At 36.5% G+C, this 17,998-nt stretch overlaps 1 protein-coding gene across 3 annotated transcripts in view; it reads right to left on the bottom strand.

Moving 5' to 3' along the window:
* The window catches only part of Twin (CCR4-NOT transcription complex subunit 6-like twin), a 424,494-nt gene that overhangs the window by 49,752 nt on the left and 356,744 nt on the right, over positions 1-17,998 (bottom strand). For 2 of the 3 annotated variants that reach the window (XM_076313825.1, XM_076313824.1), the window contains exon 6: positions 819-911. The gene's annotated coding sequence lies outside the window, so the exon portion shown is untranslated. Of the gene's footprint in view, positions 1-818; positions 912-12,361; positions 12,400-17,998 lie in introns of those variants that run through there. The other variant, XM_076313826.1, reaches the window with a different exon arrangement.

Genomic DNA, 17,998 nt, shown 5'->3' with positions numbered 1-17,998 from the left:
TCCAGATTTGACTAGAAGATTAAATTTGCAAAATTAAAGTACGTTTAATATCTTTGTGTTGTAAAAATTACAAAAGTTACTTTTCAAATAAAACAAAGAATTATTTAAAAAGAAAAATTCTGTCAAATTAAAAAAAAAAATTAACGTTTATATGAATAAAATTGATGAAAAAGACCAATTTGTGCGCTTGTGTTTTTTAAATAATTTCACAAATAGCAAAGTGATAATTTATACCACTACCACCACTCCGTACCTGCTTTTACACGAACTACATGATATTATTTAAATTCGAACAACATCCGGATATCAAATATAAATGCGTTTAATTTGGCATGGAAATTTTTCTTAAAGACTGTCCCTTATGCGAACATCCAAATGAGAAATTATGTGGATCGATCCTTTTTTCGGAGCATTAATCCTATCTCCAAAAAACAAGCGACATTCTTAGTACAACAACCAAGATAACTATTGTATCACAGTCCAAAACAAATATAAGTATAGTATTAATTTCTTACAATTCTAGTCTTATTTTGTTCTTAATTCTTCAAATTTCTAGAAATTCCATTAGTTATTTAGGCATACTGTTCTGTCATGCTGTGTGGAATCTGTAAGAACTTTAGAAAGTATAATCTTTGTTCAAAGAAACAGATCCATAAATCTAAATCCTTCTGTGTTGTACCTGTGTAGGTACCAACCACCATTATTGAAATAAATATTATGTACAATAATATAACGACGAAATATTTATTACACTTCTCTATTCGACTAACGAAATTCTGAGAAAAATATCATAAAACATATACATGGGAAGTACTCACAATATTAAGTGTTGAACTATACTTTTAGAAGTATAGCGTTTCTACTCTTTTGGAGTTGCTAAGGTAGACACTTCGATACTGTAGAACCCTTACCTGTAACCAAAAACAAAAATGGTATCTTTTAATCTTATAAGATTGTGTTACTCAATTTATAAAGATTTATTGGTTTAGAAATTGAAAGGATCCATTCAACGGATAAACAATTAGTCACACACTTCTGCGATCTTGGGTCAAGAATTGAAAATTGTTAGATCTGGCGCGTACTATTGACTTTCTGCCAATCAAGTAAATTAGTTGATGAAATTCCGACTACTCCTAGACCCCTAAATGCGAACGAAGAGTACAAGCGAAACTCGACTGCAAAATACCCCTATTGACACATGCCATACCATCAATCAGATAGTGCCAATGTTATTTGAAAAGAAAGTTAGAAATAACCATTTGAAATAGCATTTCAGTCGTTTATATTTCACAGCATTATTTGAAGATAAATCGAATAAACTGTTTAGTCGATGAAAAATCATGAACGGTGTCTAATTCAACTAAAAAGTTTAGCAGAACCGACAGTATATATCAGGGGCACTGAACTTATTCCATGAGATACTCTTCGATTAATACGCGGTCGGATCTTAAATAAAATTTACTTCGTGTTAACATTAACATGATCAATTTTGAAAATAAATATAAATGAAAAATATTTTGTAATAAATACACGCATCCGATATACCATACATTCGTCTGTCGGACTGTAGTACGTTAAATCTAGCAACACTGTTCACCGTCAGTTAAGTCTTCACACAACACAATTGTTTTATACTGTGTTTCTGACATTTCTTAAATGTTACTTTCTTGACAAATTTAACGAAACAAATAGAGGAAAATGTGAGACTTTTTCAGTATCAATTCTACATCGTCGTTCTAGCGCTGGGTGCTGCCTAGAGAGGGTTCGTTCTGCACCCGATACAGTCTCTCGACCCCCCAAAAGGTGGTCGAGACTGGAAGGCTTCTGATGGAGTGGGTGGCGACGAGAATCAAGATCCTCGCCCTTGCCCATTCCAGTGCTACCGCTATCTAGAAGCAGGTTATGTCCGGCAGCGGTGCACCTCTGCGGTGGACCGCAACAGTGTTGCAAACTACCACACAAGTTAATGCATGGTGGCCCCTAAGTGTCTGGTCTGTATGGACTTGGGGATATCGGCCGTGCACGGAATGGGGGGCAAAAACTCTGCTCCCCCCTTTCGGGCAGAAGAGGCGAGTGTCGGAGTGCAGGCTGATTTTGACGAGTACGAGTGAGGATGCGGCATTGGTAGCGGCAGTGGTAGAGTCGTCCACCATGGAAATGGACAACGCACAGTGGTTTGACACTGTCATAATTCGGAAGAAATAGGTAAACATCAATATGGAAGCATTAATTTATTCAAAAATTAGTAACCAAATGTTTTCGAGATCGTTGATTACAAATCTGCGGTAAATATTGCAGAAAACAAAATGGTAGATCCAATTTATTGAATGTATATTTTAAGTAATTGTTGTATTTATATATTTTATCGTCATATTTACCTTAGCATTCAGGAGATATCGAATTTATTTATTACGGATGAATAGTCTGAATTCAGAAAGATAATGAATATTCAATAAAAACAAAATGGCGGGCTAAAAATTAAATAAGAGTTTGAATTAAGCAATTAAGAGTTTTGAGAAGTTTATGGGAGACCATCGAAACACTAAAAGTAATTATTTCCGAGGAAAAATATTCATTTGTTTAAACATTTAACTACGTACTATCGAAGCGTAGATTCTGACACCGGGCAATACTGTAGTACACTGTAACAATCTGTAAGATACAAGTGAAATACTGTTCAAGTTTGAATATCACATTCGTTGGACAGCAAACTCAATTCAGTGAAATACTATACCGTTTATTTATAATCGTCGTCCTTTGTTTCAGAAAAATTGATTAATCAAGTTCTAAGTTTACGAATAAAGAACTTTATGTTTCTTCCTTTACTTATACTGATTCTTTCATCATGAACATCGTATATAAGACAAAGTTTATTGTGTCCATGTGCTGTCGTCAAAGGACTTGGAGACAGCATCTAGACAATATTGGTAACAGAAGGTGCCGACAACATAATTAGCAGACTAGAAAAGTGTCGCAAGAAATAAAAGGCTTGCGAGAAAATATGAAGTTGGGTTTATATAATTATTTCTTGTGTCCGATATCGAGAAAAACTGTTACTGTTTCATTTAATTGTAATCGAATGAAAAGCAATTTTAAAAAAGTGCGGTTTCGTTACATTTTCTATCAGTTTCTGCCTCTATCTTTTATCATTTGTGTGTGGAAATAATATCGTGCACGTAACAAATATATATTTAAATATTATTTTATGGCGCGGTGTTTACCTAAGTATTATATTTATTCGTTACGTGTACGATACACCAAGAACTGCAAACAGTATACTATCCAGTGCCATCCCCCGCCCTTGGGGCGTGGTCCTAGTTTCTCATAGGAAAGGGGTGTTTACCACTTTCCTTCTCGTATCATAAGGTCGAGATATCCGGCAGTTGGGCGGAGTTATGCCACTCCTAATCTGACTACGGCCACGCCCGATGGCATGGGCACGGAAGGGTGGCATATCAACCGTTTGTCGCTGGTCCAGCTTTTATGTCATATGTTTGGAGCGAGGGACTAGCACTGCCCCTGAAATAAGCTGCGTATATGAGGCGGTGGGGCGGTTTATTATCAGATGCCCCTGTCCTTCAAGAGAGCAGTGGCGCGAGGCGACCGGATAGGGAGGATGTTCGTTATTAAGAATGAATTGCATTGTATTCACTTTGTTTTGTTCGATATATACAGTGGCTCCAAAAAGCAGTTGCACGCTGTATTATAGTATAATATAGAACTAGTACTATACTGTTCAAACTTATCGAGCAACCTAGTATACTATACTGTTCAAAACTTATTGAGCAACCTAGTACTATACTGTTCAAAACTTATCGAGTAACCTAGTACTATACTGTTCAAAACTTATTGAGTAACTTGGTACTGTACTGTTCAAACTTATCGAGCAACCTAGTACTATACTGTTCAAACTTATCGAGCAACCTAGTACTATACTGTTCAAAACTTATCGAGCAACCTAGTATTATACTGTTTAAAACTTATCGAGCAACCTAGTACGATACTGTTCAATAAGTTTTGTCGAACGACAAAACTCATTGTACAACCTAGTAGCTCATAGAACGATAGTAAAATCGTGCGGATAATTTGGCGCAGTTTCGTATTCAATTTAACGAACATCTCTGTTCGACGGAACAGTGTACATCTTGGATACTTTCGAAGTATTCTACATCGCGCTAAAAATACCGCACACCCGTCGATTGAAGTCGTTGAAGCGGTACAAAGGACTGCCAAGAAACAATATGAAAAGTGCTCGCATCGAGCTACAATTCTTATCTCGACTGATATCCTGCGCGGCAAAAAGAAACTACATTTGCCGTTAGTCCTTTATGTTTGTCGTCTGCCGGCCACGGCTAGTCACTTTTCAAAGAGAGATTGCAGCCGATAGGTTCGAGCCATTGCATCGAGTATGGTCGGCCGACTGAATACCAATTATCTGATCCTGCGTATTGGTCGATGTTCGCGGTATTCGGATGCAATGTACGCAAGAGCAATATCCAGATGATTATCGGGCAGCCTACGCGGTGCAATCTTCCGACCGGATCGCGGACGTGGAGCGTGCCATTATGCGCGGCCGGTATGCACACGGCTGTTTGCATGAGCTGATTTCGGGGAAGCACGACCGTAACTCGTTCCTCCGTTCTTCCATGTGAATTACGTTTTACGTTTTATTAAGACAGGCTTACGTGCACCGAGAAATGGAATTGTATTTCATTAACGTACCGCCACCCCGTTTGTGTGGTAAATGCCACCAATTTGGTTCGCAACCGATAGCAACGTGTACGAGACACACGTTGATCGTAATAGGCCTCGCTTTTCGTTAATCGCACCTTTGCGGTAACTTGTGAATGTTTAACAATTGTTTCCAAAACGGCAACGAACCACTAGCTTTCAACCTGACGACAGTTATTCGATCGTCTTCATTAGCGTACGCAGACTGTATTTATCCAAGAATTTCGGTTTCGTTACTGTATGCGTGTGTAGCGTATGCTAGTTTTCGGCCACGATTTTACATTTGTTAACGATCTTTGCGTTGACGCAACTTAACTTTTCCACAGTTGATCGTATTAACTTTAATTATTTAAACAATTTGGTAATTATTTTTCTTAGGGACAACTTTACCTATTTTGATGATCTTGAAGTATGTTGTCAAGATCAATATTTTTAAGTTTTTCCTATACATGTAACTGTCGCCCAGCTTTAATTTTTGAAATATTCACGAAAATATATTCGATGTTGAATATATATTTCGTTGCTTGCAATATAAATATTATTTGTTTGAGGTGAGTCTCCTGTGTCTGCCGAGAAACTAGCGTCTTGTTGGTCTATAATAAACATCTCAAAGCTGTCAATTGATTAATTCAAACTCTTATTTAGTTTTGGGTCCGCAATTTTGTTTTTACTGAATATGTATTATCTTTATGAATTCAGACTATTAATCCGTAATAAGTAAATTCGATATCTCCTGAATGCTAAGGTAAATATGACGATAAAATATGTAAATACAACAATTACTTAAAATATACATTCAACAACCTGGGTCTATCATTTTGTTTTCAGCAATTTTGATTTCAGATCCGTAATCAACGACCTCGAAAACAATGAGATACCATTTTTGGTGTAAAGCAGTGCTTCCATATTGATGTTCAATAATTTTTTTCAGATACCATCTGTTTCGAATCACTGTGCGATGTAATGCGCGACCAGTGGTAGGGAGCAGGAGGAGAAAGATAGAAGCGATGAGTTCAGTTGAGGCTTCTCAATCGTGGAACGCCGTGATTTAATGCACAAACGTTTATTGAAAGTTAAGCCGCGTACAAAATGACTGGTAAAACTTGAACTACGGAGAGCAGTTAGCGCGACGATGCAGAACAGCGCGTATCGGTGCATGAACTGAGCGCGAGTTCAAGAGAGAGCGTGAGAGAACGTGAGAGTACCGTCCGCCGGTCAAGTGACGAGAATTGTTCTTCACGTTTACGAAAGGGGTCGTTGGTGCTCCGGAGACTCCGTGGGAGACAAAGCGACTGGTGTTGTTCTGCGGGTTGCTACTTTTCGATATGTGTTTACTATGTGGCGATTCTGCTGCGACTAATTTGCGGCGCGATGACCAGACTGTTCGTGGCAGTTACGTGACCAACGATCACGGGTTCGGGGTATGCAATTGCATACGTGTGCATCTGTATAGATAAGGCTAAGTATATTTGTGTTTACTGCTAAACGTCGAGGACAGGGCTGGGCAGAAGCTAACGGTTTTTACACAGTTTCTACAATATTCTATAGAATGTGACCGATTTCTTATGCGATCGACCCTGACACGAAAGGTTTTTCAATCGCTTCGAATAAAGATTTTTCAGGCAACCCTTTTCGAAATTTCGAAGACGAGACTTCGGAGTTGTCGTGTAGTCCAAAAGATGTCTGCCAGGAATCGCCTCTTAGCTGCTTCGTAGTCCTACTGGTTTTCCCAAATGATTCTACTGTTTCGAAAGCCGCTCCTTCAATGAGTGGCTAGACGACAGCGTTGTGGTACTAGTGTTGTACGTTTATAGTTTCTTCCTTGATCGTTCTGCTATACGCTTGAAACTATGCGCAAATTACATTAATGACATTGTGACGATTATACGACAATTAAGCATTCGAATTCGTCTGTCAACAGAGCGACCAATTGACCGAACCCTATCTACGCATTATTCGTTAAGAACGAGACCAAAGAGGACATGTGTTTAGAAAAATAATAATCAGTCTCTGTGCAATTCTAATTATTAAATAAATACATTTTATACCAATCGGTGTTAATTTACTAGCCACATCTTACAACTAGCTTATTTTAATGGCATTTCGAACACATGCAGAGACGCTAAATTTTAAACAAAGGATTTTGGTTTAACGCGGTAATTGCGCCAGTCTTTTTTTTCTACTATCCATCTGGGGCTTTTAATTGGTGTACGTTTGTAAACTATAAAATACTCGAAGCTAAAATTTTATATTTAGAAGCTACTTATCCTACCCTCCTTAAAATTTGACGCCGGTTGGTCACTGAGGCTATTCGAAAGCATAGCTGAAAAAAATGACTAAAAGTACGTTTATTTCAAGAAAAGAAAAAGTTGCACCAGTATTCAAAGTAGCAAAAGATCGAGTAACATTACTTCTATGCAATGATACTTTGGGTGATTACACGGTTGTTAAGTCACAAAATCAATTACAGAAAACGACGTCTTGGGAGCGTGGTTTATTATCACTATACTATTATTAGGAGTGACGTTGCCGTACATTTGGCTGACACGTTGGCTGCACCCGGGGAAATTCCCTGTCGCCGTTGGGTCTTTTACCTGGGTGTTCGGATGCAACGCACGTAGGCAGAAATCTTCCCTTTCTCCTGCCGTGGTCAAGCAATCTGTGCACACTTCATAACCGCCAAACCCGGCTATTTCTTCCTTTCCACAACCTTTCGCACCACCAGTCAAGACTATGGAAAGGTCGACGAGGAAAACGATAAACAGAAAACCAAGAAATTCAAACATACCTTCAAACGGTATCCATTAAATTACTCAAGTCCCTTCTTACAGATACGAGTACATTCACCAGTGCAACTTAATGGAAAGGTCGACGAGAAAAACGATAAACAGAAAACCAAGAAATTCAAACATACCTTCAAACGGTATCCATTAAATTACTCAAGTCTCTTCTTACAGAAACTTTTCGGATTTGCACGATCACACAGACATATTCTCTGCTCGTATAGCAGAACGATCAAGGAAGAGACTATAGATGTACAATACTAGTACCACAACGTTGTCGTCTAGCCATTCATTGGAGGAGCAGCTTTCGAAACAATAGGATCATTTGGGAAAACCAGGAGGAGCCAAGAGGCGATTCCTGGCAGAAATCTTTTGGACTGCACGACAACTCCGAAGAAAGCTATAGCAGTTCCATCTTCGATCAGCTCTGGTCAAGTACCATTCGACTGCGAAAAGAAGGCACAACGTGTTTGCATCTTCGCTCCTCCAATAGTTCGTTGCCGCTTCTGCGATCGCAAGCAAGTACTGCTGTTGGCCGAAGATGACCACGAAGACCGACGTCGGTGATCCGACGAATTCATAGCAAGTTGTATCGGCGTAGGCTCCCAATAAAGGGTCAAGTATTTATAAACAGAAAAATTTGCTTACGATTTAGGTATTACCGCTGATTCGATAAGTTCTTTGTAATGAAAAAATGAGTACAATTTAATATGCCTAATAGTCGTTAATATTTTGAAAATTTTTTGTAACGTAAAGAACTAGCCTGTTTTGATTAAAACAAGCTTGTACTTATTTCTATCTAAATCAATTCTATGCAATTACAATTTACACGAAAACAAGTCATGTTAGAATTAAAACAAGTTTAACTTTTATGTCTTCTTACGTTATAAATTTTCCGGAGAACTGTTTCATAGGGACGTAACTTCGAGTCGTCAACTTGAACCAAGCAGCCACATTTTCTGCGTCATATATCCCAATTATTTGGGATTTCAACCAATTTGGAGGGCAGTTGCTGCTCGGAGAATTTGTAATGTAAGAAAATGTGAAGGTTATGCTTGTTTTAATTTTGGCACGACTTGTTTTTGTGTAAATTGTAATTACGTAGAATTTATCTAGATAGAAATAAGTATAAACGGAAGTATATTACTTTTAATATAACTCTCTATTTCACTACCTTCTTCGTCAGTCAGTCCACACGAGTCTGTACCTCCCACGACGTATAGTGAACTAGAATTGAATATATGCGTGAGAATAAGCGTACCCCTTCCACTTTTCTCGCATTCCTGCTACGGGACTTCAAATCAGCGGTAAAGAATACTGGCTATTCCCCTATCATAAAGAACCATTTCTCGAAGGACACGACGAGCCCCTAGCACGGTCTGATACGTGGAGTTCTTGTGCGGCCTCGCGGGGGCAATTTCTAGGTGTTGGGAAATTCCAGGGAAATTTGTGAAATTTGAGCACTCTGTCAGCACCTAAACCCCATCGTGGTGAGTATTTCGTTGGCCCCGGCGGTGTCTTGGGTCCGTTGTAATTGGCCAGTTGCGTGTTGCTTCCCACTTCTAAATCAGAAGGGATAGAGCAGACTGTGGTGACGTTTACACTGATCCCTCACCCTTAATACAGTTTTTAATTAGCATTGAAAATTCCTCGAGTTGATTTTAGTTTAATTATTTTAAACTTCTCAAGTCCATCTGAGCATTATTAGTAAATCAGTCAACCTTGTCAAAGGAACCGTGAACGAGCCTTTCACTTAAGAGTTTTGTATAGAATCAGTTTCTCGTTAAATATATTTCGTTGTATCAATTAGTACATTTAGTTCTTCCATCGGGGAAGGTGGTCCTTCGAGCGAACTTATTAGTCGGCACACCACAGTGCAAAAATATATAAGGCTCGACAGATTTCAGCGATCTACCACGAGCATTAAGAGTTAAAATTATAGCGCATTGAAGAGGAAGTGAAATGTCGTCAAAGTGACGCAACAGAGAAATCTAAGAGAACAAGAAATGCATTACAAACGAATAAATAGTCGAGGAAAGAACAAAGGAAGCAGTTTAGCAAAAATTGAAGCCAAATAATTAGAGGAATAGTGAAAATCTTCAAATGTGGAAGAGTGGATATACCACTAGTAGATGGTAACTTTGTTTCTCCTTTTCTTCATTCACATTTAACCATCTATTTCAGAATCAGGGGGTTTCTTACATCAGAGAAACATTGATTCACTCAAATCGAAAACACATGGATTTTACAAGAAGATAACGATCCAAAACACCGAAGTCATATATACGACTAGATACGGGTATGTAGGGAATGGAAAGCAGCAAACACCATCACGAAATTTTCATTACACTTGTTTTAATTCAATTGGAATATATTAAGAATAAAATGTCAATTTGAACATTTCGAAGAACATTTCATGACTGTGTGCCTGAAAGAAAAATGTGAGACAGTCATTGCTTAGACACGGTGTTTTCTTTGTTACACCGTAAAAGTGCAATTTTCTATATGAGTCAACCACGGTGTACCTAAATATATCATTCTGTAGATCATTAGAGGTAGCGAGTTACGTGTTGTTACGGTTAGCTCGTGATAATTAATGTTTCAGCAGTCGGTGTTAAATTCTCCCGTTAACAATGCGCTCGGCAGTTTCCGTGGTGCTAAATCAAAGACCAGATGTACCGCAAATAATTTGGAGTACTACTGCGTTCTCTAAAGTTATCCAACCGCGTGCAGCAATTTCACGTAATTTACGTTAGTCGCGAACCATTTGCGAACTGTCAAGTAACCGATCACATATAAGGAGGTGCTCGAGCCACGTTTCGTTCGTCAAAAGCATAATTTTAATATTTTCTTACATTACATATTCTTCGAGAAGCTGCTATCGTCTCAAGGCTCTCGAAGAATTTGTAATCTAAGAAAACAAAAGTTTTACTTTCATTCAATTTTAATACGATTTATTTTTGTGTAAATTGTAATTACGTAAAGTTTATCTAGATAGAAATGAGTTCAAACTGACTTATATTATTTTTAATGAATGCAAATGAATCCTTTCAGCTATAAATAAATTTCAAGACATTGATGAATATTAAAAATATTAAATTAAACTCATATTTTTATTAGGAGAATTTCACCAACTTGGCGGTAATATATAATATAAAGAGGAAGGAAATCATTCTGCTTCTATTTGAAGGTTACGCTAATGCTATGAAGTATTTTGTCTCATTTCATCTTGAAATGACTGTCGTTGATATTCATCATAGTCTTCGGCCAATAGCAGCAATGTCTACGATGCTAGGAGGGCTAATAGGCTGTAATTGGAGTGGCGATGTAAGCACAACTGTAGATATCTTCTTCTTGCAAACGGAGGATAGATACCATACGGCCGAGAAAAGAAGGCACAGCGTGTTTACATTCCCATTCTAGTTCTAGTCGGCTGAATTCTTTACCATCACAGGCTATTGGCCGAAGACGGTGACGAAAACCGACGACGATGATCTCAAGTCCGAGTAAGAATGAATTCGTAGTTAAATTGCATTGGCGTAGGCTCCTAATAAAAGCGTCAAATATTCATAAACAGAATAATTTGCTTACGGTTTAGGTACTGCCATTGATTCGGTACTGAGGATAGGTACTAAGTTGCTCGCAATGAAAAAATGAACACAATTTAATGTGTAATAATTATGAATATTTTTAAAATTATTTCTAACGAAAAGAATTAATTTATATTTATTAAAAATAATTTGAATCCACTTATACTTATTTCTATCAAGATAAACTCTATATAATTACAATTTACACAAAAACAAGTCATGTTAGTATTAAAACAAGTATTACTTTTATAATTTGTAATATAAGAAAATGTGAATGAATAGCTGTGAGAGGCGTAAACTTAAAAGACAAATGGACCTACGATAGTTTTAAAGAATCTCAACAAATTTGAAAAATACAAAACCACAGAAAACTGAATCTAGTATAGAAAGTCAAGAGCCCAGGTAAGGAGAACAATTACAGAACGTAAAAGACAAAATTGGGCTTTTGAATGAAATAACTATGAATTACTATGAAAAAATAGATTCCACACACTTTGAAGAATGGTTTTTCAAAGTTATGGTTAAAACTGAAAGCAATGCTGTTATTGTGATGGATAATGTATCATACCATTGGCGTAAAGGGAACAAAATTTGTAACATTCATTAGAAAGACAGCGAGATACAATCGTTACAGGGCATAAGTATTACAAGCTGAGAAGACATGCTACACATATACTCGATGCAAATCGTTAAACAACAAGAGATAAATAATGTTTATAATGTTGACAAAATTGCGAACACAAAAAGTATAACTATACTAAGACTCCCGCCTTATCACTGCGAGCTGAACCCGATAGAATTGACATGGGCAGAAATTACAAATTATGTAGTAACAAGAAATGTTCATTATACATTTGCTCGTATAAAAAATTGATTTCATAAGGCTAAATGCAGTAACAATTGATGATTGGAAGAAATGGAGAATCATGTTATGTCTAAAGTGAAAAGTAAATTTTGGGAACTAAATGGTATTATACTATCGAAAATACTTTGGAATCATTTATTATAAATATAAAGGATTCTGATACTTTCGATTTAGACACGAGTTAAATTTCATGTAATTTTAAATGTACAATCAATAAACTGAATTCAGAATATAAAAAAGGTTTTTTTACAACCTACTTTCTTTTATGTGTGTGTGTGTGTGTGTGTGCGTGCGCGCGTGTGTGTATAAATATTTATATATTTATACATTTATATTGACAACGAATATTTTAACATTAATATAGTTTCTTCTTTTTAAATATTTAGGGTTACCTAAAATTCTATGCCGCCCCTGGCCTAGTCGCGTGTCGATCACATGCAGTCACCTTATCTTCTGCCTCGTCTCGTTGGACGTAGTATGGATTTCAACTTGAGATGGAATCTAAAAGAATTTTATAGTTCTGTTGGAACTCTTTTGTAAAAACGTATTGTAGTGTTTTTTAATTATAAGATATAAGCATCCGTTATGATATTGAATTTGATATTCTGAAGACTTTGTAGAATAAATGGAGAGTCCGAACACATGAAAATATCCTTATTCGAGCACTTCAGGGCGATTTTGAGAGCATCCTTTAGTGCTATACACTCTGCAATAAATACAGATGCATCATTATTGATACTACGTGTAATTATAATATTAAGTTCGGGGCATTTCGAGGCCGATTCAATGTATTCATTTTCCAATATTTTACTACCGTATGAAAAAACTGCGTAGACATTATGTTTAGCTAGCATTTCACTTGGTACTAAATTTGAGTTATCGGTTTCCTTTAAAACTTTGTCGAATTCAATGTCAATGGAAATCGAGGTCATTACAACATCGAATGTTGAAGTTTTGTGGTTTAATGGACTTACCTGATATTAATGTGTTTTCAATATATATAATGGACAATTATAATAACAATTGTGTTATCTCTCCAGAAGATACAAATACTTTGCGGGAAGTATCGAGCCTTTTTGTTTGTAAAACAATATGTATTACACGCCAATCGTGTATCTACTTATGTGATGTATCATTTAGACGAGTATTTGACGAAGTAAAGAAAGTATAAATCGGTAAGGGATAACTTTTGCGTTTGGAGCATTTCACACACTTTCAATTACATATGGAGTATTAAACGTGTGTTTACGAAATTGTAAAGTTGAAAATAAATTGATTATTATGTACGCATCGAATTGATATAATTAAACTTTTCAGAAAACAACACGTAACGTTAAAACAAATATGAATTGAAAACATTTAATCGATTCAATTGAAGCAACTGATTTTCTGTATTACACTAGTGTCATTGGTCAACTTGGAGCACCCCTCAGCATTTTTTAAATAATTGCAATGTTCTATCTAATTCGTGTTTCATTCGTGCCACCTCTCTGCTACCTAAAGGTGTAGTTTAAACCGGTATAGTGAATAGGCGCGTAGATGTGTTTAAAATAGAACGTATCATTTCCAAACGACCGGAGTTCAATATGGAAATCATCATTAAGGATTTAAAAAAAAAAAAAAGTAATCACGTATTTGTGGATTATGTTCAGGATTTTTAGATTTCGATGCACTTAGAGCAACTCTCCCCTAAATCTGAAAAACGTAATAAGAGGAAGTGCTGAACGTTCGATAACAAGGTTAAGAGTATTAATTTATTTTACACCCTTGTAAAATAATAATATTCACCGAACCGTAATACAAAAGAGAATTAAAATTTCAAGCACGTAACATACGTACGCGAGCTTGCGTGAATCTTTTATTTTATAATGTGCATAATAAAACCCGAAGAAATTCAAACGTAGCGTAAACCACTCGTCCTGTCCGCGTTAACGAAGCACGTATCTCGGTTGCGTTCCGGTGTGAAAGATGTATCTACGTAATCATTCCGTATTTGCCAATTGAAACGATACACAGGTGAAATTCACGCACTGCATCAGTGCCGCGGGTAGATTGTTCATTCGGGTCCCAGGAAAGAAATATCTGGCACGTATCTCCTCGATAACCGTTCAGTTTGCAAGGAACACGTCCCAGCCGTGGTGCATACACATCGATGCTCGGTGTAGATCGGCTCGTAGGATGCCGCGCGCAGGCTAATACATGTCCGTTGCTGCCGTTGGTGCAGGTGGGCGCATGCCACGATCCGCGTGTCGCGATAACATAGCCAGCTCGGTTTCTACCTCTCCTGACAACTTAATTCTGGTGCCAAGCGGCCTGCACGCCGAGGTCTCGGCTGGTTGCATGACTACGAGAAAGACGGCCCTCTCGAAAGAAATGGTTGCAGAGACTGTGACGAGCCGGCATGTCTTTCCCTTCTGCCGCCAGTCGTTTGCCCGGCGATTGCTGCCACGGCGAACTTTACAACCGTTGCATCCCCGATACGTGGCTGGCTTAAAGCGGAGCCGCATCCCAACGCGGCACAGAAAGCGAAGGGTATATCTCGCTCCGAATGCCATTTAAACTACGAGTCGACGACGCTCGTCGGCCACGATTGCACATTTACTGGAAGCCAAGGGTTTCCGCAACTGTATAGGAGTCGCTCATAAAGAATGGAGAAAACCAGAAAGCAAATATACGTCGTTGTAGAGCAGGTCTCGTTAACTGGCGGCTCGCGAGCCACATGCGAGACTCTTTCCTCCACTTGCCTTCGTTAAGAAATCTCCACTGTTTGCCACCGCTGCTCATAGCGTGAAAGTTAGTGAACTTGGGTAGTGGGGAGAACGAAGTGACCGATGGTAGGGGCATGTGGCTCGCGGTAGAGAAGATGATGGTTACTTCTGTTATAGAGGACGCTACGTACAAGCGAGACTCGATCTAATGTAATTTAATTCTGATTTTCTTTTTCATTAAGAACCGCTCCCTTGTTATCGCAAACAGTTCGTTCGATTTGTTTTACATTCGTATGTTTTCGTTTTGCTTCTTGAGAAAGTATGGACGTTCTCGTCAACCACGGTGGGTGCTCCGAGTTAACCAAATATAGAGAATCAGTTGCTTTAACTGAATCGATTGTATGTTTTCAATTCGTATTTTGTTTTAACGTTGCATGTTGTTTTCCGAAAAGTTTAGTCACATCAATTCCATGTGTACATAATAATCAGTTTATTTTCAATTTTACAATATCGTGAACTCCGTATGTAATTGACAGTGTGCGAAATGCTCTAAACGCGAAAAGTATCCCTTACCGATTTATACTTACTTTACTTTGTCAAAACTTCGTCCAAATGATACACTTCACATAAATAAATACACGATTGACGTGCAATATGTATCGTTTTGCAAACAAAAAGGCTAGATACTTTCCAAAAAAGTAGAGCAACGAATGCCTACAAAGTACTTTTACATTTGGGACAGATAATACAATTGTTGTTATAATTGTTCATTATTCTTGCGCTATCTACGAATCGACATTGTTGGTTCAAATACGAGGAAAAACATAGCAACGAAAGAATAGAATATCGTCATAAAAGTATAACCAAAAGGTAAAGTGTCCAGAGAAATAGCGAATATAATAAGTATAAAATTGTATTTGGTAAGAATTGTTCAATAATGGGCCATATAGTTGAGCAATATGTAAATAAAGCATTTAATAAAGAGTACGCAAATAGTGAAGTTTAATCTCCGTAACAGAGCAAACTGCATAAATTTGTTGCCTGTGTGGCTCTTAAAAAAACAATACATATACTAATTCGTACTGAAATTATTCGAATACACTATAGCAATAAATGCAATTGATAAAGGACAATCATTTGTAATTAATGTTTTGAAACTAACGTTGAAAAATAGTGAAAATCAGCCTATTATGTACGGAATAATGACTCAACATGCACATTTTAATATTTATTGAGAATTTATATATACACGCACTAAAACTTGATGTTTAAAATATTTTCGTTTTTTAACAAGTCAACAATTCCATGTACGAGAAAAAATTAGTTGTTGAATGATTCCAAAATTCAATCGAAAATTTGTAGGAATTAACATAATTAATGGAAGTTGCTCAATTTTCAATTTTCAGGCCGTTCGGTTTTAAGTAAACATTTTCAACATTAATGGAATACAGTATGTACGTCCATTGCAAGAATGTTAATTGATTCCACAGATAGAAAATTGGCTTGCATTACTAAATTCTAGAATTCTATGAAATATATTTCTTTATTGTCTATTGTTTTTACTACTTTAGTTCATATTCTATACCAAAACTTAATTGCCAGAATTCTTTAGCACGCATTCCTTTCTTTCACTTTATGTTTTTTCAAATTTGTTAAAAATTATTTTACTTTTCAAAGAAAGGTTGTTTCAAAGTATTTCCGAAGCTCGATTATTAATAGGGAGACGAAGAATTTTCAAATTTTCCAATACTTGTTGCAGAAAGATGAAAATAGGAAATTTACGATAAGAAAGTCAATTACTTTCACTAGCATGTATTTATTGTCTCTAACCACCGAATTAAGTTCGATTATTAATAGGGAGACGAAGAATTTTCAAATTTTCCAATACTTGTTGCAGAAAGATGAAAATAGGAAATTTACGATAAGAAAGTTAATTACTTTCACTAGCATGTATTTATTGTCTCTAGCCACCGAATTAAGTTCACTCGAGTGTTGTTGGAAAATGGTAAAATTTAAGGTTTCATAACTTTATTAATATTCGTTGAAAACCATTACGGCAGGAAGAAAATTAAAGCTCGCAACTTCTACTTTTGATCCGTTTAGTCAATTTTGCTTTGGTCGGCAACATTTTCTTATCGGCTAAAATTACAGTTAATTTGAAGATTGAAGCCTCCTCTTGCCAGTAACTTCCCTAGCAGTTGGTACTCGAATACTTTTCATCATGTTACTTTAAACGAGAGGCATCATAAGCATTAAGGTTACGAGAATTTATAGGTTAGGTATCTTATCGAAAAGATAAAACTTAGTCAAGGGGAAAAAGAATTTTTCTCTTGATCTGGGAAAAGCAAGCTTTTTCAGGATTATGTAAAATAAAATTAACCTGACCAATCCGTTGAAATTTTTGGGATTCAAATTACAGGTATCTATTGTATTATTTTTCGACTTGATCGTTTGTTATAAAGCCCCAGATTACACTCTCACGTAAGATCAATGGAACGTAATTGTTGAAAATATTGACAAAAACCATACTTGTATGCTACTAGGAGACTTTAATTCTCATAATAAAAACTGGAATTGTACAAATACTCAGAAAAATAACGAAAGATTCTGGTCTACTATTGATAGTTATAATTTTTTTCTACATATTGAAAATTCATCCACGCACACAGACACTTAAAGAAATCCAACATCTAACATTGATCTTACCCTCTCTACCACAAACATAACCGATAAAATTAATATAAACGTATATGACGAAACTCTGGACTTTGATTACTTCCAACCAAATTTGTTTAGCATAAATGCAAAGTATTTAAAAGTAAATGAACTACAATTATCCCCTCGTATGCTACAGAAAATTGCCAAATTTTTATTTGGATCCTTTGTCGCAAAACAGTTTTTTAAATATGTGCTTTTCATTTCACAGAACTTAATATTGTCTTAAGTTTAGGAAATACTAAATCTGCTCCAAAAGTGAACGAAGTTGATTATGAGGTCTTACAGATAGTACCACTAAAATAAATATAAACTAAACTGTAATATATACTAGCATAACGAATGAATCGCTAAATTCCTTGTTACGAATAGTAACAAGTAATATTTCTATCAATATGCTAACACTTGTTAGCGGAATGACTCGCCCATAAATATCCTATTAGAAATTCTAGTTTTATCTTACGAAGCTTATAAATATTTGAGTTTCCATCTCATCTTTACAGATAAGGACCGATAGGTAATAAAACGCAAAGGAACGATATAATATTGTTTTTGTACTTTACATGAGTTTACCTATGTGTGTGTAACAAGGTGCAAGGGATGAGA

This window comes from Ptiloglossa arizonensis, chromosome 6 (assembly GCF_051014685.1).
Source record: "Ptiloglossa arizonensis isolate GNS036 chromosome 6, iyPtiAriz1_principal, whole genome shotgun sequence".
NCBI lineage: Eukaryota > Metazoa > Arthropoda > Insecta > Hymenoptera > Colletidae > Ptiloglossa > Ptiloglossa arizonensis.
This window is presented reverse-complemented; position numbering and strand designations above follow the sequence as displayed.